This window comes from Hemitrygon akajei, chromosome 20 (assembly GCF_048418815.1).
Source record: "Hemitrygon akajei chromosome 20, sHemAka1.3, whole genome shotgun sequence".
Lineage (NCBI taxonomy): Eukaryota > Metazoa > Chordata > Chondrichthyes > Myliobatiformes > Dasyatidae > Hemitrygon > Hemitrygon akajei.
Genome location: NC_133143.1, coordinates 1,394,274 through 1,409,247, shown reverse-complemented (window position 1 = coordinate 1,409,247; position 14,974 = coordinate 1,394,274).

Here is a 14,974-nt window from a genome sequence, read left to right as displayed (position 1 = left end):
GACCATCATGAGACAGGTTATTTTTACTTCACTAATAATATGCTTATTCCCAGGTGAAAGGAAAGATGACTCAAGAAATTTGTAGTCATTAATAGTCACAAGAAGAGTCTGAAGCAGCAGTTAGTCATTCATCTCTCAAATCTGTTCCTATATTCAGTGATGTGCATTCAGAATTGGCTTCCCCATCGAAGGCAGAGGGTGGTTGTAAATAGTGTATTTCCTGCCTGGATGTTGGTGATCAGTGATGTTCTGGGACCCCTGTTCTTCATGATTTTTCTCAATGACGTGGGTGAGGAAGTCTGTAGATGACACAAAGGTGGTGCTGATGTAGAAGAATGTCATACGTTACAACAGAGCATTGACAAGATACAGATCTAGGGCTGAGGAGTGGCAGGTGGAGTTCAACCTGGAGAAGTGTGAAGTGATTCACTTTGGAAGGTTGGATTTGAAGGTAGAATACAGAGTTAATGGCTCTACTTTGGAGGAATAGAGATATCTTGAAGTCCATGGTCATAGATTCCTCAAAGTTGCCATGCTGATTGATAGGGTGGTTGAGAAGTTGAATGGTGTGTTAGCATTCATTAATTAGGGGATTTAGTTCAGAAGGCACAAGGCAATGTTGTAGGTCTATAAAATTCTGATTAGACCACATTTGGAATATTGTGTTCAGTTCAGGCCACCTGATTGTATGAAGAATGTGGAAGCTTTAAAGAGGGTGCAGTGGAGATTTACTAGGATGCTACCTGGATTAGAGAGCATGCCTTATGAGGATACACTGGGCAAGCTGAAGGTTTCCTCTTTGGATGACAGGTGACTTAATAGGTGTACAAGATGATAATTGAATTGACTTTATTTTTTGCATCCTTCACATACATGAGTAAAAATCTTTGTTACGTCTCCATCTATATGTGCAATCATAGTAATTTATAATAAATAGAACAGTCAATGTAACATAGAAATACACTTAAATCAGCGTGAGTTAATCAGTCTGATGACCTGGTGGAAGAAGCTGTCCCGGAGCCTGCTGGTCCTGGCTTTTATGCTGCGGTACCGTTTTCCGGACGGTAGCAGCTGGAATAGATTATGGTTGGGATGACTTGGATCCACAGTGATCCTACGGGACCTTTTTACACACCTGACCTTGTAAATGTCCTGGATCATGGGAAGTTCACAACTACAGACACGCTGGGCTGTCCACACCACTCTCTGCAGAGTCCTGCGATTAAGGGAAGTACAGTTCCCATACCGGGCAGTGATGCAGCCAGTCAGGATGCTCTCAGTTGTCCCTCTGTAGAAAATTCTTGGGATTTGGGGGTCCATACCAAACTTCCTCAACCGCATGAGGTGAAAGAGGCGCTGTTGTGCCTTTTTCACCACACAGCTGGTGTGTACAGACCACATGAGGTCCTCGGTAATGTGGATGCCGAGGAATTTAAAGCTGTTTATCCTCTCAACCCTGGATCTATTGATGTCAATAGGGGTTAGCCTGTCTCCATTCCTCCCGTAATCCACAACCAACTACTTTGTTTTTGCGACATTGAGGGAGAAGTTGTTTTCTTGACACCACTGTGTCAGAGAGATGACTTCTTCCCTGTAGGCCACCTGGGTATTATTTGAGATTAAGCCAATCAATGTAGTGTCGTCAGCAAACAATGAGCAGATTGGAGCTGTGGGTGGTGACACAGTCATGGGTATACAGGGAGTAAAGGAAGGGGCTCCTGTATTGAGAGTCAGAGGGGTGGAAGTGAGGGAGCCCACTCTTACAACCCACTGGCGATCTGGCAGAAGTCCAGGATCCAGCTGACAAGACAGGGCCAAGGCCGAGGTCTCTGAGCTTCTTGTCGATAAAATCTGTAGATTAAATGGATAGGCAGAGACTTTTGTCCCAGGCTGAAAATAGTTTAAACCAGGGAGGGCACAATTTTAAAGTAATTGGAGGAAAGTATCGGGGGAATGTCAGAGATGAGCTTTTCACACAGAGTGGTCAGTGCGTGGAACATCCTGTCGGGGGTTGTTGTGGAAGTAGATGCATTAGGAGTATTTAAAAATAACTTAGATAGACACACCGATGATGGAAAATTGGAGTATTATCTAGAAGGGAAGGGTTATATTGATCTTAGAGTAGGTTAAAAAGGTCAGCATAGCAACAAAGTTCAAAATAAATTTATTAAGAACACTGAGATTCATTTTCTTGTGGGCATTCATAGTAGACCAAATAAATACACTACAATCAAAGAAAACCTCCACACTTAACAACCTGCATGTGATTGCCATGCCTTTTATAAACTGGAAACCTACCCATCTTGGATCAGAACTGACGAAGCCCCTCAGATGAATGTCTAAACATTGTCTGGACATCACAGCAAGTCCAGCTGCATTGATTTGCTGTTGCCTGATATACAATGATCTGAATGACTGAGAACCTTCATAGACATAAGACCATAAGACATAGGAGCAGAATTAGGCCATTCAGCCCATCGAGTCTGCTCCATCATGGCTCATCTCAGATCCCACTCAATCCCATACATTTGTCTTTCCACCATATAGTTTGATGCCCTGACCAATCAGGAAATAGTCAACTTCTGCCTTAAATATCTCTACAGCTTTGGCCCCCACCATAGTCTGTGGCACAGCATTCCTCAGATTCACTACACTCTGGTTAAAAAAATTTACTTCTTACCTCTGTTCTAAAAAATAGCCCCTCAATTTTGAGGCCGTGCCCTCCAATTCGGGATACATAGGGTGGATGTGGAGAGGATGTTTCCTATCTAGGCCTTTCAACATTCAGTAGACTTCAATGAAGGACCCCCCCCCCCCCCCCCACCTTCTTCAAAATTCCAGTGAGTACAGGCCCAAAGCAACCAAACACTCCTCATATGTTAACCCTTTCATTCCCGGAATCGTCCTCGTGAACCTCCTCTGGACCGTCTCCAATGACAACGTAGCCATTCTGAGATATGGAGCCCAAAACTGTTGACAATACTCCAAGTACAGCCTGACTAGTGTCTTATAAAGCTTCAGCATTATCTCCTTGCTTTTATATTCTATTCCCCTTGAAACAAATACAAACATTGCATCTGCCTTCTTTACCACAGATTCAACCTGTAAATTGGCTTCTGGGAGTCTTGCATAAGGACTCCTAAGTCCCTTTGTATCTCTGATGTTTGAATCATCTCCCCATTTAGATAATAGTCTGTACGATTGATCCTTTTACTGAAATGTACATTTCCCAACACTGTATTCCATCTGCCACATTTTTGCCCCTTCTTCCAATTTGGCTAAGTCCTGTTGCAATCGCATTGCTTCCTCAGCACGACCTATCATTCCATTTATCTTCGTCTCATCCACAAACTTTGCCACAAATCCATCAATTCCATTTGTCCAAATCATCGACAAACAATGTTAAAACTGACCCCTGAAGAACACCACTAGTCACTGGCAGCTGACCAGAAAAGGCCCCTTTTATTCCCACTCACTGCCTCCTCCCTGTCAGCCATTCCTCTGTCCATGTCAGTACCTTTCCTGTAATGCAATTGGATTTTATCTTGTTAAGCAGCCGCATGTGTGGCATCTAATCAAATACCTTCTGAAAATCCAAGTAAATGACATCCACTGCCTCTCCTTTGTCCACCCTGCTTGCTACTTCCTCGAAGAACTCAAAAAGATTTGTCAGGCAAGATTTCCTTCACAGAAACCATGCTGGTTTTATCATTAGTCCCCAAATACCTGGAAACCTCATCCTTAATAATACCTTTCCCAACCACTGAGGTTAGGCTAGCTGGCCTATAATTTCCTTCATTTTGCCTTCCTCCCTTCTTAAAGAGTAGAGTGGCATTTGCAATCTTCCAGTCCATAAGGCTATAAGACATAAGAGCAGAATTAGGCCATCTGGCCCTTCGATCTGCTCCGCCATTCAGTCATAGCTGATCCTTCCCCTCAACCCCAGTTCCAGCCTTCTCCCTGTAACGTTTGATGCCATGTCCAATCAAGAATGTATCGATCTCTGCCTTAAATACACTCAACAACCTGGCCTCCACAGCTGCATGTGGCAACAAATACCACAAATTCACTACCCTTTGGCTAAACAAATTTCTCCAGATCTCGGTTTTGAAAATGTGCCCCTCTATCATGGGGCTGTGCCCTCTTGTCCTAGACTCTCCCATCATGGGAAACATCCGTTCCACATCCACTCTGTCTCAGCCTTTCAACGTTCGAAAGGTTTCAATGAAATCCCACTCATCCTACTGAATTCTAGCGAGTACAGACCCAGAGCCATCAAACGTTGCTCATATGATAACCCTTTCATTCCTGGAATCACCCTTGTGAACCTCCTCTGGACTCCCTCCAATGCCAGCACATCTTTTCTAAGATGAGGGGCCCAAAACTGTTCACAATACTCAAGGTAAGGCCTCACCAGTGCCTTATAAAGCCTCAGCATCACATCCCTGCTCTTGTATTCCAGACCTCTTGAAATGAATGTTAACATGGCATTTGCCTTCCTCACCACTGACTCAAGCAGCAAGTTAACCTACAGGGTGTTCTGCACAAGGACTCCCAAGTTCCTCTGCATCTCAGATTTTTGGATTTTCTCCCTGTTTAGAAAATAATTTCATTAATTCATATGTCCCAGCTTAGAAAAATTTTGGAAAGATGTATTTTCTACTTTTTCTCAACTTTTTAACACTAACTTTGAACCTAATCCTCTTACTGCTCTCTTTGGTATTCTTGGACCTCGAGATATAACTTTAACTCCCTCAGACTTGTATGTTCTAGCTTTTATCTCACTTATGGCGAGAAGACCGATTTTGCTTAAATGGAAAGAAGCAGTCTCTCCTACTCATATGCAGTGGTTAGAAGACATTATGACTCACCTTAGTTTGGAGAAGATTTGGTGTTCTATTTCTAATTCAGTACAGTACTTTTATATGACATGGGGTCCTTTTATGAGCTACTACTCTAACTTGTGAAAGGTTTTTTTTCTACGTAGCTGTTATTAATTATGTTATTCTTTGTTAACAACTTAGCGACACTTTTAAAAAATATTTTTTTCCTTGTTCCATTGGCTTTCTTGGTAGGGGCTAGATTTTTTTAATATATATAAAATTCCTAATGTATACTCTTTATAAATTTGCAGTATTAGTAATCATTACTGGAGTACTATATACACGTATGTCTCTTAGTCCTATACAGTTCAATTTTTCTATTGTCTGTATTCTGTTAGCAATTTTTTTATATATATACTCTGTATTTGTTATATATTCTTGTATACATTAATAAAAATATTGAAAGAGAAAATAATCCACATATTTATGTCTGCTACCAAAGAACATGACCATGCATTTTCCGACATTATATTTCATTTGCCACTTTCTTGCCCATTCTCCTAATCTGTCGAAGTCCTGCATCCTACCCATTTCCTCAACACTACCTGCCCCTCCACCAATCTTCGTATATCTGCAAACTCGGCCAGAAAGCCATCTATTCCATCATCTATGTCATTTATATACAACATAAAAAGAAGTGGTCACAACACCAATTCCTGTGGAACACCACTAGTCACTGGCAGCCAACCAGAAAAGGATCCTTTTATTCCCACTCACTGACTCGTACCAATCAGCCAGTGCTCTAACCATGTTTATAACTTTCCTATAATACCTTGGGTTCTTAACTTACTGAGCAGCCTCATGTGTGGCACATTGTCAAAGACCTTCATACTTCTTCATTTTTGGAATACACATGTCCTGCACCTTCCTCATTTTTCCCAGAAACTCATGCTATCGCTGCTCTGCTGTCATCCCTGCCAGCATCTCCTTCCAATTTACTTTGACCCAACTCCTCTCTCATACCACTGTAATTTCCCTTACTCCACTGAAATACTGCTGCATCAGACTTTACTTTCTCCCTACAAAATTTCAAGTTGAACTCAATCATATTATGATCACTGGTTCTGAAGGGTTCTTTTCCCTCAAGTTCCCTAATCGCCTCTGATTCATTACAAAACACCCAATCCAGTATAGCTGATCCCCTACTAGGCTCAATGACAAACTGCTCTAAAAAGCCATCTCTTAGGTATTCAACAAACTCACTCTCTTGAGATCCATTACCAACCTGATATTCCCAATCGGCCTGCATGTTAAAATCTCCCATGACTGCCATAACATTGCCCTTTTGACTCACCTTTTCTATTTCCTGTTGTAACCTGTGGTCCACCTCACAGCCACTGTTGGGAGGCCTGTATATAACTGCCATCAACGTCCTTTTACCCTTGCAGTTTCTTAACTCAACTCACAAGGATTCAACATCTTCCGATCCTATGTCACATCTTTCTACTGATTTGATGCCATTCTTTACCAGTGGAGCCACACCACCCCCTCTGTTTACCTTCCTATCCCTCTGATACAATGTGTAACCTTGGACAATCAGCTCCCAACTACAACCATCCTTCAGCCACGATCCAGTGATGGCCACAACATCATACCTTGCAATCTGTAATATTGACACAAGATCATCCACCTTATTTCTTATACTACGTGCATTTAGATACAACACCTTGAGTACCGTATTTGCTCTCCTATCTGACTCTGCATCCTGTTGGCTGCAACTAAGTCCCATCACCTGCCTGCCCTTCCTGACGATCTGACTGCACGCTATCTTTACTTTTTTGCCATCCGTCCTTTCCTGAGTCTCTTCACTCCGGTTCCCACCCCCTGCCAAGTTAGTTTAAACTTTCCCCAACAGCTCTAACAAACTTGGGGGAATATTGATTCCCCTCAGCTTCAGGTGCAACCCATCACTTTTGAACAGAGCATACCTCCCCCAGAACAGATCCCAATGATCCCAAGAACCTGAAGACCTGGCCCCTTCACCAGCTTCTCAGCCACGCATTTATCTGCCAACTCATCCCTCACTGCTGCGTGGCGCAGGCAGCAATCCGGAAATTACTACCCGGGAGGTCCTGCTTCTTTCTCAGCTTTCTTCCTAGCTCTCTAAATTCTCTTTTCAGAACCTCATTGGTTTTTCTACCTATGTCATTGGTACCAATATGTACCAAGACATCTGGCTGCTCCCCCTCCCTCTCCAAAATGTTGTGGACGCAATCTGAGACATCCCTGACCCTGGCACCTTGGAGACAACATACCGTCCGAGTATCCTGTTCACATCTACAGAATCTCCTGTGCGTTCCCCTCACTATCGAGTCCCTATCACTACAGTCCTCCAGGACTATGCCAGAATCAAGTGATTCTTGAATGATAATGACCATCCATTATCTCTTCAGCAACCTCTCCCAGGACTCTGGGATGTCGTCCACCTGGTCCAGGTGACTTATCCACCTGAAGACCTTTGAGTCAGCCTAGCACTTTTGCCTTTGTAATAGCAATAGCACTCACTCCTGCTCCCTGACATTCATGAACCTCTGGCACACTGTTAGTGTCTTCCACAGTGAAGACTGATGCAATGTACTTATTAAGCTCATCTGTCATTTTTTTTTGTCCCCATTAGTACCTCACCAGCATCATTTTCTAGTGGCCCAACATCAACTCTCACCTCCCTTTTACTTTTCATATAACTGAAAAAACTTTTAATATTTTGCTTTATATTATTGGCTAGTTTGCCTTCATATTCCATCTTTTCCCTTCTTATAGCTTTCTCAGTTGCCATTTGTTGGATTTTAAAAGCTTCCCACTCACTTTTGCTACCTCGTATGCCCTTTCCTTGGCTTTTATGCAGTCGTCCTTAACTTGCCTTGTCAGCCACAGTTGCCTACTCTTGCCATTTAAGAATTTCTTTGTGGGACATATCTATCCTGTGCCTCATAGCCTGAAACCTCATCCTTAACTGTTCCCAGAAACTTCTCTGCTCTGCCGTCACCCCCGCCAGTATCCACCTCCAATCCTCCTGGGCAAGCTCCTCTGAAATTCCCTTTATTCCATTTCAATGTGACTCACGCTTCTCCCTCTCAAACTGCAGTATGAATTCAATCCGAAGGGTTCCCTAACAACGTCTGGCCTATTACACAACACGCTATGACAGCCTTTTCTGGAGCAGGCTCAAGCACAAGCTGCTCTAAAAATCCATTCAACAAATTCCCTCTCTTGCGATCTGATATCAACCTGATTTTCCCAGTCCCCTTGCATATCGAAGTACCCCATTACAATTGTCTCATTACCCTTATTAATGCCCTTTCCAGCTCCCTTTGCAATCTCAACCCCACATCTTGGCTACAATTTGGAGGCCTATATATGATTCCCATAAAGGTTTTTTACCCTTGAAGGTTCTTAACTCCACCAACACAGATTCGACATTCTCTGACCCTATGTCACCTGTTTCTAAAGATGTAATTCCATCTCGTACCAACAGAGCCACACCACCGCCTATGCTTTCCTGCCTGTTCTTTTGATACAAAGTATATCCTTTAATGTTAACCTCCCAACTATGGCCTTCTTTCAGCCACGACTCAGTGATGCCCACAACGTCATACTAACCAATTTCTAATTGTGCTATGAGTTTGTCTACCTTACTACGCAAGTTACACACATTTAAATACTGCAGATTCAGTCCTGCGTTCTTCGTCCTTTTGAATTTTGCCTCTGTGGTACAATTTAACTCTTTGATCTGTCTGCATTTGTACCCAATCATTGGCTTGTCCTTCCTTACATTCATGTTACATCCATCATCTACTTGTAAACCTGCTGGCTCATTCTCAGCTCCATCATCCTGGTTCCCAACCCCTGCCATATTTGTTTAAACTACTCCAACAGCTCTAGTAAACCTGCCCTGAAGAATATTGGTCCCCCTGAGATTCAAGTACAACCCATTTCTGTTGTACAGGTCACACCTGTACATGTCTATGTTTACTTTATATTTTTATTGTGAATGCCGCTTATATGATGCTATGTGTCTGTAATTCTGCTGCAAGTATCTTTCTTGCCCCACCTGCTCGTACGTGACTATATACTGGACTTTGCTAGGTGACCGACTCCTCCCCTCCGGTTTTCCCAAGGACACCTGTGTTGGGGATGATGTTTTGTCTGATTGGGAGGGCCCCTCTCACTGCCAGTCATCCCTCCAGCCAGAGGTGCTTACAGGTAAGGTGTCAAACACAGTGGGTGCCACCTCCACTGACACATCTGCCTTCCACTGGAGTGAAGCAGCAGCTCTTTCACCTTCCATGAATTTAAGTTAAAAAATCTGTTGAATTCTCTTTGAAAGAGCTCCCTGTTCCTCTGCTGAAGTTTGACTCAGTGTTGTGTAGCTCGAAGGGGAATGGGACCATCTTGATGAAGTGTCTCTGGCTGATGAAGTGTCTCTGGCTGAGCTTTAGCAATAAACACAGAGAGTGTTTGGACAGCAGGCTCGTGCGGGGGAGAGAGGCAGCATTAGTGACCCCTGTGGTGGAATGGGTTGAACTAAACAACAAAGGGGCCTTTACCCTTTGCTGCAGACAGAGGAGCAAGGGAAATAGTTGGGTGGTTGATGGTCAGCACAGATTCAATAGGCAAAGGACCACCCCTATCTGAGTTCAGCAGATCCCCTTCTCCTGAGGCGGGGATCCCAACTGGTGCAGGAAGCCTCTGACTCACTCACCATCAGCCTCCACACACACACTAACTCCAGACCCAGGAACGGTGTGTGGCTATGTTAATAGGCATCAGTTTCCAGGATGCAGGCCTGGGCAGGGTTGTATGGGAGACCGGCAATTGCCCAAGATGCAGGCCTTCCCCTCTCCACGCCACCGATGTTGTCCAAGGGAAGGGCACTAGGACCCAAGCAGCTTGGCACCGGTGTCGTCGCAGAGCAATGTGTTGTTAAGTGCCTTGTTCAAGGACACAACACGCTACCTCAGCTGAGGCTCAAACCCGTGACCACTAGTTCACTAGACCGATGCCTTATCCACTAGGCCACGCGCCATACCTGTGGGTATGTATGTACACTATATACAGGTTGTTGAGGTTGTTGTGGACTCTGTGTGTGGGTTGTGTGGATTGTCAGAATGATTATGTCCATAGACTGAGTGGATGGGTGTGTGTGGATTCTGTGTATGGGTGAGTGTGTGTGTAAATTGTGTGTATGGGTGAATATATGGAGTGTGTGTGTGTGTGTGTGTGTGTGTGTGTGTGTGTGTGTGTGTGTGTGTGTGTGTGTGTGTGTGTGTGTGTGTGTGTGTGTGTGTGTGTGTGGATTGTGTGTATGGGTGTGAGTGTGTGAGTGGTTTGTGTGTATGGGTGTGTCTGTGAGTGGATTGTGTGTATGGGTGTGAGTATGTGAGTGGGTTGCATGAACGTGTGTGTGAGTGTGAGTGGATTGTGTGTATGGGTGTGAGTGTGTGAGTGGTTTGTGTGTATGGGTGTGAGTGTGATTGGATTGTGTGTATGGGTGTGAGTGTGTGAGTGGTTTGAGTGTATGGGTGTGAGTGTGATTGGATTGTGTGTATGGGTGTGAGTGTGTGAGTGGTTTGAGTGTATGGGTGTGAGTGTGTGTGGATTGTGTGTATGGGTGTGAGTGTGTGTGGATTGTGTATATAAGTGTGAGTGGATTGTTTGTATAGGTGTGAGTGTGTGTGTATTACGTGAATGGGTGTGAGTGTGTGTGTGGATTGTGTGTATGGGTGTGAGTGTGTGAGTGGATTATGTGAATGGGTGTGAGTGTGTGTGTGGATTGTGTGTATGGGTGTGAGTGTGTGAGTGGATTGTCTGTATGGGTGTGAGTGTGTGAATGGTTTGTGTGTATGGGTGTGAGTGTGAGTAGATTGTGTATATGAGTGTGAGTGTGTGAGTGGTTTGTGTGTATGGGTGTGAGTGTGTGAGTGAATTATGTGAATGTGTGTGAGTGTGTGTGTGGATTACATGAATGGGTGTGAGTGTGTGTGGATTGTGTGTATGGGTGTGAGTGTGTGTGGATTGTGTATATAAGTGTGAGTGGATTGTGTGTATAGGTGTGAGTGTGTGTGTATTACGTGAATGGGTGTGAGTGTGTGTGTGGATTGTGTGTATGGGTGTGAGTGTGTGAGTGGATTATGTGAATGGGTGTGAGTGTGTGTGTGGATTGTGTGTATGGGTGTGAGTGTGTGAGTGGATTGTGTATATGGGTGTGAGTGTGTGAGTGGTTTGAGTGTATGGGTGTGAGTGTGTGTGGATTGTGTGTATGGGTGTGAGTGTGTGGAATACATGAAAGGGTGTGAGTGTGTGTGTGGATTGTGTGTATGGGTGTGAGTGTGAGTAGATTGTGTATATGAGTGTGAGTGTGTGAGTGGTTTGTGTGTATGGGTGTGATTGTGTGTATGGGTGTGAGTGGATTACGTGAATGGGTGTGAGTGTGTGTGTGGATTACATGAATGGGTGTGAGTGTGTGTGTGTGGATTGTGTGTACGGGTGTGAGTGTGTGAGTGGGTTGCATGAACGTGTGTGTGAGTGTGAGTGTATTGTGTGTATGGTTGTGAGTGTGAGTGGTTTGTGTGTATGGGTGTGAGTGTGTGACTGGATTGTGTATATGGGTGTGAATGTGTGAGTGGTTTGTGTGTATGGGTGTGAGTGTGACTGGATTGTGTATATGGGTGTGAATGTGTGAGTGGTTTGTGTGTATGGGTGTGAGTGTGTGTGGATTGTGTGTATGAGTGTGAGTGTGTGAGTGGTTTGTGTGTATGGGTGTGAGTGTGTGTATAAGTGTGAGTGCGTGAGTGGATTGTGTGTATGGGTGTGTGAGTGTGTAGATTACGTGAATGGGTGTGAGTGTGTGTGTGGATTGTGTGTATGGGTGTGAGTGTGAGTAGATTGTGTATATGAGTGTGAGTGTGTGAGTGGTTTGTGTGTATGGGTGTGAGTGTGTGTGGATTGTGTGTATGGGTGTGAGTGGATTACGTGAATGGGTGTGAGTGTGTGTGTGGATTACATGAATGGGTGTGAGTGTGTGTGTGTGGATAGTGTATGGGTGTGAGTGTGTGAGTGGATTGTGTGTACGGGTGTGAGTGTGTGAGTGGGTTGCATGAACGTGTGTGTGAGTGTGAGTGTATTGTGTGTATGGTTGTGAGTGTGAGTGGTTTGTGTGTATGGGTGTGAGTGTGTGACTGGATTGTGTATATGGGTGTGAATGTGTGAGTGGTTTGTGTGTATGGGTGTGAGTGTGACTGGATTGTGTATATGGGTGTGAATGTGTGAGTGGTTTGTGTGTATGGGTGTGAGTGTGTGTGGATTGTGTGTATGAGTGTGAGTGTGTGAGTGGTTTGTGTGTATGGGTGTGAGTGTGTGTATAAGTGTGAGTGCGTGAGTGGATTGTGTGTATGGGTGTGTGAGTGTGTAGATTACGTGAATGGGTGTGAGTGTGTGTGTGGATTGTGTGTATGGGTGTGAGTGGATTATGTGAATGGGTGTGAGCGTGTGTGTGGATTGTGTGTATGGGTGTGAGCGTGTGTGTGGATTACATGAATGGGTGTGAGTGTGTGTGTGGTTTGTGTGTATGGGTGTGAGTGGATTACATGAATGGATGTGAGTGTGTGTGTGGATTGTGTGTATGGGTGTGAGTGTGTGAGTGGATTATGTGAATGGGTGTGAGTGTGTGTGTGGATTACATGAATGGGTGTGAGTGTGTGAGTGGATTGTGTGTACGGGTGTGAGTGTGTGAGTGGGTTGCATGAATGTGTGTGTGAGTGTGAGTGTATTGTGTGTATGGGTGTGAGTGTGAGTGGTTTGTGTGTATGGGTGTGAGTGTGACTGGATTGTGTATATGGGTGTGAATGTGTGAGTGGTTTGTGTGTATGGGTGTGAGTGTGACTGGATTGTGTATATGGGTGTGAATGTGTGAGTGGTTTGTGTGTATGGGTGTGAGTGTGACTGGATTGTGTATATGGGTGTGAATGTGTGAGTGGTTTGTGTGTATGGGTGTGAGTGTGAGTGGATTGTGTGTATGGGTGTGAGTGTGTGTGGATTGTGTGTATGGATGTGAGTGTGTGTGGATGGTGTGTATGAGTGTGAGTGTGTGAGTGGTTTGTGTGTATGGGTGTGAGTGTGTGTGGATTGTGTGTATGGGTGTGAGTGGATTACGTGAATGGGTGTGAGTGTGTGTGTGGATTGTGTGTATGGGTGTGTGAGTGTGTGGATTACGTGAATGGGTGTGAGCGTGTGTGTGGATTATGTGTATGGGTGTGAGTGTGTGAGTGGATTGTGTGTATGGGTGTGAGTGTGTGTGTGGATTGTGTGTATGGATGTGAGTGTGTGTGGATTGTGTGTATGAGTGTGAGTGTGTGAGTGGTTTGTGTGTATGGGTGTGAGTGTGTGTGGATTGTGTGTATGGGTGTGAGTGGATTACGTGAATGGGTGTGAGTGTGTGTGTGGATTGTGTGTATGGGTGTGTGAGTGTGTGGATTACGTGAATGGGTGTGTGTGTGTGGATTACATGAATGGGTGTGAGTGTGTGTGTGGTTTGTGTGTATGGGTGTGAGTGGATTACGTGAATGGGTGTGAGTGTGTGTGTGGTTTGTGTGTATGGGTGTGAGTGGATTACGTGAATGGGTGTGAGTGTGTGTGTGGTTTGTGTGTATGGGTGTGTGTGTGAGTGGATTATGTGAATGGGTGTGAGTGTGTGTGTGGATTACATGAATGGGTGTGAGTGTGTGTGCGTGGATTGTGTGTATGGGTGTGAGTGTGTGAGTGGATTGTGTGTACGGGTGTGAGTGTGTGAGTGGGTTGCATGAATGTGTGTGTGAGTGTGAGTGTATTGTGTATATGGGTGTGAGTGTGAGTGGTTTGTGTGTATGGGTGTGAGTGTGTGTGGATTGTGTGTATGAGTGTGAGTGTGTGGAATACATGAAAGGGTGTGAGTGTGTGTGTGGTTTGTGTGTATGGATGTGAGTGTGTGAGTGGATTACGTGAATGTGTGTGAGTGTGTGTGTGGATTACATGAATGGGTGTGAGTGTGTGTGTGTGGATTGTGTGTATGGGTGTGAGTATGTGAGTGGATTGTGTGTACGGGTGTGAGTGTGTGAGTGGGTTGCATGAACGTGTGTGTGAGTGTGAGTGTATTGTGTGTATGGTTGTGAGTGTGAGTGGATTGTGTATATGGGTGTGAATGTGTGAGTGTGTGTATGGGTGTGAGTGTGACTGGATTGTGTATATGGCTGTGAATGTGTGAGTGGTTTGTGTGTATGGGTGTGAGTGTGACTGGATTGTGTATATGGGTGTGAATGTGTGAGTGGTTTGTGTGTATGGGTGTGAGTGTGTGTGGATTGTGTGTATGGGTGTGAGTATGTGTATAAGTGTGAGTGTGTGAGTGGATTGTGTGTATGGGTGTGTGAGTGTGTGGATTACGTGAATGGGTGTGAGCGTGTGTGTGGATTACATGAATGGGTGTGAGTGTGTGTGTGTGGATTGTGTGTATGGGTGTGAGTGTGTGAGTGGATTGTGTGTACGGGTGTGAGTGTGTGAGTGGGTTGCATGAACGTGTGTGTGAGTGTGAGTGGTTTGTGTGTATGGGTGTGAGTGTGTGACTGGATTGTGTATATGGGTGTGAATGTGTGAGTGGTTTGTGTGTATGGGTGTGAGTGTGACTGGATTGTGTATATGGGTGTGAATGTGTGAGTGGTTTGTGTGTATGGGTGTGAATGTGAGTGGATTGTGTGTATGGGTGTGAGTGTGTGTGTGGATTGTGTGTATGGGTGTGAGTGTGTGTAGATTGAGTGTATGAGTGTGAGTGTGTGAGTGGTTTGTGTGTATGGGTGTGAGTGTGTGTGGGTTGTGTGTATGGGTGTGAGTGTGTGTGTGGATTGTGTGTATGGGTGTGAGTGTGTGTGTGGATTGTGTGTATGGGTGTGTGAGTGTGTGGATTACGTGAATGGGTGTGAGTGTGTGTGTGGTTTGTGTGTATGGGTGTGAGTGGATTACGTGAATGGGTGTGAGTGTGTGTGTGGATTGTGTGTATGGGTGTGTGAGTGTGTGGATTACGTGAATGGGTGTGAGTGTGTGTGTGGATTACATGAATGGGTGTG